Below are 10,834 nucleotides of genomic sequence, written 5' to 3'. Positions count from 1 at the left end.
GCCAGCTGTTGGCTCGGAATTCCTAATATAACCATGCAGACAAAGTCGGATGATCGAAGCGAATGCTAAAAAGCGACAGAATCCGTTAATTGGCCCAGTAGCTTTTCGCCACTTGTGCCAACAGCGGTTTAATAAACTAAGATTGGGTTTAGTAACTTGGCCCCTATTGAATATGTAATGTAAGTTTGCGCGGTCTCGGTTCGGGATTATGATCAGAATGCTGCGAATTAACACTGCAGATGGGAGGCGAAAACCGAATTATTGGCTAGGATTATTGGACGATATTAGACTGGCTTGTCCAGCTGATTTGCCACGTTTCTTTACTGCTTTGGGGACTGGGGAATTAAAAAAAAAATTGGCAWWAATTGCGAGAGAAGACGATAAGGTGATCGGTGAGTTTGCTTGCAATTGGGTCAATCAGGAGATTTTGAGAAGTTTTCAAAGTTTCAAGTCAAGTTTCTGTTCCTCAGTYGTGAGTTCAAAAATCGACTGCTCCCCATCTAGACAGGACAGAAGCTCGATTGTTTCCATGAATATTAGCAACAGCCATATTAAAATTCTGGACGAGATTCAATTTTGATCAACTAACAGTCTTCTGAGGAGTTTTCAAAGTTTAAAGCCGATTTTTTTGCGACTCATACCGGAATTGAAAATATTGTCGCTCCGCAATAGAAACTATAAACGCACGATTTTTTCCATCAGCATTAGGAAGAGTCTTGTTAACATCATCGACTAGTTTCGATCGAGCTGTAAAGAGGTTGTGGAGGAATTTTCAAAATTTTAAGTAACCTTTCGTTGCATCAGACCGGACTTGAATGTTCGTCTGTACCAAACTGGAAGAGATAGAAGCACGATTTAAATTGCCTCAACAGTGAGTTTTGTTTCAGTCAGAATACTGAGAAGCGTTTGAGAATATTTCAAAATTTTAGGCTCAGTTTTGGTGCCTCGGTCCGGAAGAAATACAAGCGCAATTTTTTTCCTCAACCGTTCGGAAGAATCAATACGAAGAATACGAATCACGATTTCAACCCGAGTTGTTTGCCTCGATCCAGAATCCGGAAACTAGAAGAGCTTGAAACGCAACTTTTTCGAACAGTGAGGAGAGACCCAGTTAAGATTCTGCGTGATTTCAGTATCAATCGAACCATCGAGCTTAAGAATAATGAACTAATACTCCACTTAGCAAGTTGGCACATTTTGAAAATGTAATGCGGTTTTACTCGGGCAACATTCCAAATGTTGCGGAATTAACGCCATGTTTGGTGCAAGCGAATTACACCATTACGAGCTTATAGTTGATTTATTAAGCAAAACCAAACATCTGGCCCATTTCAGATGCTCCCAACGCGGCTGCAAAGAATTTTTCGTGAATAATTGCAACTGTGTAGTAAAATCCTCATATTATGTGCCGTATACACTTATGTACGCCCCAGTGATTTAGCACAAGCTTTTCCGGCACGTGTTACCTATTAAATCCATCCTTAGATTAATACATTCTATTTTACCGCTTCATTATCTTTGGGTTTCCGAGTTTAAATTGGAGCCCATATATTTCGCGGCAAACCAATTTTAGTCAAATGTTTAATCGATATCCACTTAGAGGTTTTACTTTTCAGTCTTCTTTTGCCATTCCTCCTGCCGGCGAAGCGATCGAATAAAATGACTGCGAAATGCAAATGTGCAAAAGTAAATTACTGAGCGAATAATTTAGTTTAAGCGGGGTTTTATTGTTTCTTCCACCACCCAAAAAAATCTACAAATGGATTATTGATTTTATAGGCTGGAGTGGAATTGAGGAAAATGAATACAATTCTGTTTTTATTTGTTGGCGTTTTCAAAATTTGGTTTTTATGAACTATTTTTTACAGTACTAACAAAAAAAATGTGCACCTAAGTCGTCTGAAAGGCAAAATCCAGATAGAAAGAGAACACATTGGATGCTGAAGGCGGGAGTAAAATGCGTAATTCATATGAGCGAAAAAAGGACAGCGAATAAAAGGCGCGGTAAGGAAAGAGAGAACGCACGAGATGTGATTGCTGGAGGCGGAGCTAAAGCGGGCGATCTACATGAGTGCAAGAAAGCCTGCGTGTAAATGGCGCGCAAAAGAGAGATGGAACCCTGGACTGACTGGACTATTTATGCGATTGCCATTAAGCCATATTTTATTTTACTGCCTTGGGTATCTATCCTTTTCTTTCGCGCGCTGTTTACTTGTTGGCCTTCTTGCAGTCATAGAAATTTCGCGTTTTAGCCCCGCCTTTGGCAATTGCATTCCATGTGTTCTCTGTCTTTTTTCACCTCGCCTTTAATTCGCTCTTCTTTCACTCATATATGTAGGTCTCGATTAAGCCCCGCCCCTTCCAGTATTTTTGCTCTCTTTCATGAGCTCGCGGTTTACGCGTTGGCCTTCTTCCACCCATCTAGAAATTGGCTTTCTGTGAAAATGTGTGCCAGAAATGTTCAATAGATCCATTGAATTTACGTATATTTAGCCGGAATAATTAAGGAATATAATGACGTGATAATTAAGTGGACACCATCGAACAGGACCGTAAACCTTTCGCCCCACACATGCCAAGCGGACGGGGGTTGTCATAATCAAAATTCAATTTATCACATTTTCGGAGAAATTCCGCAAACCGACTTCAAACTTTCGATATCGGGGACGGAGCTCACTTATTTTGTCACTCGTAATTAATTAAAAGTTTGGGAAATTTCTACTATGAACCCGCCATACCGTACGCTTGACCTTTTCGAGTTTGCAACTTTAATTAACACTTGGTTTTGTATAATGTGGGGATTTTTTGTTCAGTTGAGAAAGTGTGCGATGCATTAATAAAATTTGCCTAATTAGCGTGGCGTTTGGAACTGAATTTGCCACTTTTTCTATTGCTTATTTCCTTGGGAAATTTTCTTATTTGGGCACGTTGGCTCAAATATTGGGGTTTGGACAATATCCAACATTTTTCTGTTTTCTGTTGTGTATAAATCACAAATTCTTCGTCACATCGAGCTCCGATTTGCGTCGCTTTCTTGCTTCTGTTGAAACTGGCGCTTCATGCAGTTTTCCATTAAACGAACCGATTAAGATTACGTTTGAAATCAAACTGGCCTTTATAAATCACCTATTCTTTAGTGTGTGTAATCCTTTCAGCTAAAGTGATATATCTAGGCATTGTTATTGGCTGACACCTTTGGCGTAAGTTGGGGGATTATTCAAATAAAATATTCATGAATTGCGTGTTTGGATTCAGATTATCGCTGGTTGATGTTTGCTGGAACATTCCGCAGGCCCGATTTTAAATAACTTCTGATAACTACGTAGTTTAGGTGTAGTTTAAAAACTGGTTAGCCTCAATTTGCAGAATGTGTTTTGCCCTTAAGCAAGCAAACGGATGTAGAATTTTCATTGAACCATTAGTTGGATATTTTTATTTTAGTGTTGCCGAAAATTGTCTTCTACAGGTGATTTTGTTGGTCTGTTGTTGGTTCTCTATAGTCTAATTCTAACAGAACACAACGGGTTTTTGAAGTCGGGAAATGTCTCAATTTCTGATGTATTTATAGCCATAAAGCTGCCAAAAGGAATTGTTTATCGAACAGTAGATTCCCCATAAAATATTAACGTATCGCGTGACTCATTTGGTTTAGGGGCCGTTTTTGTCTTTGCTTTCGGCCGATATACCGAATTTATGCCTTTTTTAATTAAGTCGAATGTGTTAGATGCGTGTTTATTTGGTTGAAATGTAACCGGTAAAAAACAGCTGTCTAGATAAAACCACTTCTGTGATTTTGTCCGAAATTTGCTTAACTAATTTATGGAGATTTTCTAATTTGTCACTTGCCTGCGGTTTTTTCAACATGCGATGGCACAGAAATACAGCAATTTGCTTATTCTTGTCTGGTTAGTTTCGAGCTTTGAATGAAAATTTGAACTCTCAATTTTCACTAGTTGATTATAGATTTGAAGTACCTACTTTTGAGAGCCAAGAATGTTAAAATCAGGAAACTCCCCATGAAAATGGTTTTTATTTCACGGGTGCTGCAATGCGATTAGAGTAAATAATGGCGTCTTGTGCAATGCTTTAAGTGGGTCATTATTTATTTTCTCGACCCCCATTTAGAATTAATATTTCATCCCCAGGAGCACACGAGGAGCGTTTAAAAGTCCTGCATATCTATAACTAGTGACGACTTTTCCTAATTAATTTCACATTAGGATGATTAATTTTTTCTGAATAGCAACGGAAATAAAATATTCAGCATTTGCGTGCCACCTATTGCCTCATTTGTTATAGATAATTTTCCATTTAGTTGTCGGATATACCTTGAACTTTATATGGGCTTTTATGTTTTATGGGGGAAGCTTTGGTGAGTATCCGGGATTAAGCAGTTTCTATTTCTGGAAATAAATATCCAGAAACCAAGCAATGGATACAGGAGTCGCTGTTTTATTTTTCTGAGACATTTCTGACTATTGCCAGCAATTCACAAGAATTTTCGGCTCAGTTTATGTGAAAAACAGGGCTTTTCTACTAGAAATTCTTTATAGTTTTTAATTGTTTGTTAATTTTTCTTTGATCTCATATTTTTTATAAACCGCCAGTATTCTTTTGATTTTTTCTAACCAGTTGAAAATGTCGTTGTGTTCTTGTCTCTTCATATTCAACCATCTGTGGTTTAACTTTTGTTTTTGGTTTTTTCAATTCATACAGCCCAATGTTCCACCAATAATTCTTCTTTCTGTGTCTTCTCTCTTGTATACCTTATGCTTATGTGACTGAGACTTTCAGTTATTTCATTGCTAAATTCTTATGGTCGTTGTTGATACTATTGTGTTAAACTCTCGTTTCTATTTTGAGTTTGTAGGTGCTTTAGAATAGCCAACGTTTCGATTTTTTATTCAGGTTTTTGTCAGGCCTGGTTGGACCTAAATAAAGGGTCAAAACCAGGGTTTTTGGTAGAAAATAAAATTAGTTTGAAACCAGTTCCCAACCCAGTCTCAGAGCCAGAGTCCAGATAATATAATAAATGTGATTAATGGCTGTAGGGGAGGGAATTGCAGGCTTTGTTAGAGTAAATATTGTAATAATTTTGACCAAACTGCACAAAACAATCTAATTAATACAAGGCGAAACTAGCGGTCGCCTCCGGTTCTCAAAACCTATTATTAATGCTCGAAGAAACTTACCTTATAATTAATTATATCCGCTAGATATATGCCTGTTTATTTGTCATATCGCAAACAAATCCAATTTAACTTAGCAAACTATTTCAAGCAGCTGGATAATAGGGAATAACGGGTAGCTGGCCGTATTTGCATAGTTGTCGCCCTAAAAATTCCTGGAAATTTTCCGGTGCTTAATCAATTCGGCGTGGATTAGTGGAGGCTTTGCATAATCAGTTCCGGATCGCAGTGAGGCGATTTTTAAGGAAACATTAATTTGGGCCAGCAAAGGCCAGTGAAAGCAAAGGGTCAGCGCTAAGTTGTGAAATAGACACCAGCTAGCCATTGTTTGATTATAATTGAGGTACAGGCGTGTGTTATGGCTCTTGGGTCGGTCCAACGGGCCGAAACACCTTTTGTTAATTAACTCTAACGTTGTCAAGAGGAGCCCTAAGTAGAGTGGAAACGGCTCTGGATGTGCAGTCTTTTGGAACAATTTCTGGATAACATTCTGCGTAAAAAATGCCCGATCACAGCAACCTTTTGCAGGTATATCAGCGATTTATATGCAGATCTGGGCCTCCCCTTAGTCCTTCGTTCCCTTCCGTTTCCATTTCCAATTCAATCATCCAAATGATGTTCTTATCCATTTCTTGCGTCCATTTCCATGCACCTTAAAGAATTAATTTTAAGATCCTAAGTCTGGTTTCTATTGCCTGTATAATGTTCCGATAAATTCCCGCTTAGCTCTTGTATGGAGTCTATGGCATATCCTGATGTATGGGGAATTACTGGAAAAAGCTCACGATACGGTCTGAAAAATGTTGTTTGTGCCATTTCGAAAGCATGTCGCTGACATTTCTTAACAATGAAAATGTGCCTCTTGCGACTTTTCAGCTAAAAGCATGAACATCGTCTTCTGGCACTCATTCCGCCCGATTTATTGCAAAATTTCACGATTTTAACCGACGACAGGGCATGTGAGTAGTTGAAAAAATCTGTCCAGTATTTTATAAACTGGAAAAATCAGTTTTCAGGGATTTATTTCGTAGTAGTGACGAGGCATCGGCACACGGATTCGGCTCTAAAAGCCACTTAACGAACTTGGCGAGAAACATTTCTGAACAATCGAAGACAAAATAGTGGAAACGAAATTAGCAGTGTCTTTGTGTTGGAAATGGCATAACGGGAAAATCAGATTTCGAAATGCTTTGTGTTGAGAATTTTCCCCGCATAACGTCCGCATTCGAGAGGTTGTGCTGTACTCATTGTTCGGAATAAGTCGATTCAGTGGCGTTTCGTTTACCGAAAAAACGGTGTCCAAATGGCAGGAAATTTATTTTAGATCAGTGGTTATCACTGGAAAAGTCGCAATTTTCTCTAATATTTGGTGTCAGCTTTTAGACAAATTTAAAGTAAAGACCTTTAACACCCTATAAAGTGAATTTCGGCAAAAATTCCTCGCTGGGACTATCGTCAATTCCTGGACCTTTTCTATTTCTCAGCTTTTGCTTCTTTCAGCAACATAAACTCCATCTTCACGATTTGAACCTTTCTTCTTCCTCATGCTTCTTCTGCTGCTGATAGGATGTTTTGAAGCAGTTTCTTCCATGCATCCTCTATTTGCGATTGATTTTATCACTCAGTCCTCTTCTGAAAATCCAAAACACTGGTTTTCAACTTGCTCCGCTTTCGTCTTCGTCCTCCTCCTCACACTCACAGTAAACGTGGCAAATTCAACCCAATCAAGTAAACTTCCGTGTGTCCTCAGGAGCATTTTCTTTGCATTTCTTCGGTGATTCAAAAATCGAGTTACCATCTTTGCTCAATTATTGCTGCCTTTAAAGTCCTGCTTCGCTCGAACAAATAGCATCAAACAGCTGAAAGTTGCCAAAGAAGTTGGGCTGGATTCAGTGAAATCTGCGGTGCGAAAGTTGCAAACATTGAAAATCGAAAAAAGCTGCCTAGTTCGAAACCAGTTCGTTCTTGTCCGGTTGGAAAAGGTGGATGGATGAAGCTGGTTAGGCATATCGATAAATAAACGGGGAGATTAAGCTGTACAGTGCAAAATTGAGACCAAACCATTTATTTAAGAAACCAGTTTGACCATTAGTTTTAGCGAATGGGAACAAACGTACTCGCCGCGAAATTTATTCCTCCCGCAATCGGTTAAAAAATGGGCAAGCTGCCGAAATTCCCGCCGTTTACAGGAAACAGCGTCCAATAAAATACGTGTTCTATCACATCCTGTTACTGTTTTAACAAAGCCGGATTTCGTTTCTTAGCCCAGTTAGTGGCGTGGTTTGAGAAATAAAACAACGTTGATAAATTGGCAAAGGTTGGCCAACTGTTTCCTTTTATTGCCCGCACAAGAGGTTTGTTCAGCAAGTTAAATATTGAATTTTCTAATAAGTTTTTGCTGTTTGCTCCCTCTCTGATCTATTGGCGTCTTTCGGATTAAATCTACAGCATGAGTGGGATTAAACGATCGGATGATAGCGTGGCTGTGTTGCCCAAACCCGGCACAAAAATTGCCTTTGACATCAAGCAAATTTAACCCCATTCACGATTAAACATGGAAATCTGCTCTCCGTCCCCGTGTAAGATCAATGCGCAATTTGTTGGAATAATTCCACGTCAATATTAATCCATATTCCATGGCACCAATTGCATTATGCACCAAAGACACATAAATTTGAGTTAGGGGGACTTCCATTCACATCTGTTAGCATTAATCCGCATTTACTACCAAATAAAGCAGCTTTGAGGAAGGTATAAGTATCACTAATTGCCTCTCTGATGAACTGAATTTAAAGAAAATAATTATTGGGAAACGGGATTTTCAAGGCGAAGCTTCATTAGCAAGTTTGATAACTATATGGAAAATCATAGGCATTTTAGACATGTTTTTTCCGTGCACCTTTCGCCTATTAAATAAATACCGCGCAAAGCATTTTTCCAGTTCAGTAAACGTCCAGTATATCGCAATTTATCATTTACTTTTCAAACAGTTTCAGCCAGCCATTTCAACCGAAATTTTTCCTTACAAAAATAGCAAGCCGAGCGTTTTACTTCTTCGGTTCAATGGCAATTTACTGATCTGGAGAGTGCACTTTTCTTGCGACAAACTTTATGTTTACACTCGATTGCTAGCCAGTAAAGCTGATGTAGAGTTTGAAAAGTGAACGGAATTGCTACATTTGGCTATAGAAATGTGAACTGTGAAATCTGATTGAGTAATGAAAATCGACATTTTTCTCACGAAAAGGACCGAAACTCACTGTTCTGGAAGTCCTTTGCTCATATTTTTCAGGAGTTTATTTTTTTTTTCTTTCCAACCTTTTACTGTATTTGAGTTCGGTTCTCGCTTTAAACATTGGCACAGATTTGGAACTGAGACTAGTTCATTAACAGTGATAGAGAAAACTTGAAAAATCATTCGGCTTAAGGTGCAGAAAAACTGTATTAATTTTCATTAAATTGCTTAAATTAGAATAATCTCTGCTCTGGAGCTTTGTTAAAAGCTTTCCCCGCTTCGAGCAGGACGCTCTGGATATTTTTAAATTAATGGCTAAAACGATGTGCGCCGTTATATTTTACGGCGACAAGAAAACCTCTATGTGAAACCCCGTATTTAATTAATGTTCTTCATGAGAATACATCATTTACCGAGATATGTTTTCAACCTGCCCTAATAGTGGAGGAGTCCTAGTGGTTGATGGGACGTTTTTCATTATTTGCTGTTGAGTAGAATCTTTTTTTATTTTATATTTTCTTGCACGATTTTATGTTAAATTGTCTCACGTTTTTGCAAGGCGATTTTTGATACGTTTCATGGTGCAAATTCTCTTGAATAAGTGGACAAAGTTGAAATTTTCAATCAGCTTCAGAAAACTTTTCATAATTTTGCAAAACTGCGCTTGAGTTTTGTCAATGTTTTTCCAGGCCGGAGTTTGGAATTTATATATTTAGAAGCTGGCCAAATTTGGGTGCTTTTTCGCTTTTTGTAGCACAGGGTTTGTTCTATAAACGACAAAACCTTAGAGTTTAAATCGTCTTCAGGAAATTTTCCAGGATTTTTTCCAGAATGTAGATATTTAAGCAAATCGCAGTTAGACATTTATTGCCTCAAGAACTTGGAAAGCGGGAAAGTCACTTTTCTTCTACATTTGGAAGAATTTTTTTGAAATTTTTGTTTATCCAGGCCGAAGTTTGACAATTGTTTCTTCAGAGATCAGGCAAATTAGAAAGTGACTTTTGGATGTTTTTTTTTGAGCATAATAGGGTTTCTGAGTAGAAAAAGTGTAGATTTTCAGTCATTTTCCTGCCGTTTTAACATTTTGTAAAATTTGCGATAGAATTTCATGGCTCCCTATGCCGGACTAAGTTTGGCATTTTTTTTCTTAGAAACTGGCAAAGTGAAAAATTCACTTTTGATTGCATTTTTTAGGGAAATATACGTCCAATTTGCAGAAAAAGTTTTGATTTTGAGGGCAAAGTTTTGAATTTTTTGTTGAAAAAATCATTTGTTGAAAACGTTTTAGTTTTAAGACGATGTCAAGGCATTTTTGAGATTTTTTAAAATTTTGTTATACAACTTTGTGGCTGTTTATGCAGGATTAAGTTTGAAATTTATTTTCTCAGAAACTAGAAGAGTTGGAAATTTGCTTGCCTACGTCAGGGTATTTTTGAATTTCTGATTACATGTGTGCAGTAAAGCTTTGTGGCTATTTATTCAGGCCTCAGTTTGGCATTTATTTTCTCAGAAACTAGAAAAAATTTAAATTCACGTTTCGGTGCATTTTGTAGTGCAAAGTTTGCTGAATTTTGCGTATTTTCAAGTATGCGATAAAACTGATTTTTATGAAATTAATTTTGATGAAAGTTTGGCATTTATTGTCCAGAAACTGGTCTGCTCGATCAGTGAAAGCTTCGCTTTTCAGACATCATCAGGCAATTATAAAAATTTCTGGTCATTTTTGTTGCATGTCTAAAACATGTCGTCTAATTACAGTGTTGATGAGCTAAATAAAGACATTTTTTTTCGTGGTGTTCTACGGTCAGTTTAGAGCAACAAAAATAATCAAGGTTGGGCTTTCATTGCATAAGTTCACAATTTTTATGGTCCACTTTCTGTGTGTGTTAATATCGCAAATTCAGTAGCGATTTTCGTCGTTTCTACGGTAAAAAGCTACCAGTGCACATAAAAAAATGATATCGCCCATTAACGTTGACATAGTACGACAAGCCGTGCATCCTTTCCGGCTGCTAAAAACACGGCATACGAGGAAAATAATCGGGAAAAGGCGTATGAAGATAGCTGGCAGATGATTTTAATGCCATTCGGGTCGAAGACAATTTATAAGTCTGGAAAGTGCACTTTTGAACCGCCAACATTTGTTATTTACAGCCGGCCGGAGGCGGATAAGCCGGATGTTTGTATGGAGTGTTCCGTGTATCTATTGGCTTCGTACTGGTAAAAGACATATTTTTAATGAGTTATCGATGGCCGCTTTTATCCAGCTTTATTTGTGAATTGCGAAATGTTTTGTGGACTTTTACGCCCTTTAGGCGGTCAGTTTGTCATGAGGGAGGCCGGGAAGCCTAAATGGATATTATCCAAAGGAACAAGGCAAGGATTAACAGGCCCTAGAGATTGAGTGACC

The 10,834-nt window shown here is 38.0% G+C and overlaps 1 protein-coding gene across 2 annotated transcripts in view; it reads left to right on the top strand.

The window, feature by feature from the left end:
• Window positions 1-10,834, top strand: part of LOC109544899 (irregular chiasm C-roughest protein) — a 143,870-nt gene that overhangs the window by 85,074 nt on the left and 47,962 nt on the right. The gene's annotated exons all lie outside the window — the stretch shown is intronic.

Source organism: Dendroctonus ponderosae, unplaced genomic scaffold (genome assembly GCF_020466585.1).
Source record: "Dendroctonus ponderosae isolate FM_Combo_2020 unplaced genomic scaffold, Dpon_F_20191213v2 Dpon_F_20191213_8, whole genome shotgun sequence".
NCBI lineage: Eukaryota > Metazoa > Arthropoda > Insecta > Coleoptera > Curculionidae > Dendroctonus > Dendroctonus ponderosae.
This window is presented reverse-complemented; position numbering and strand designations above follow the sequence as displayed.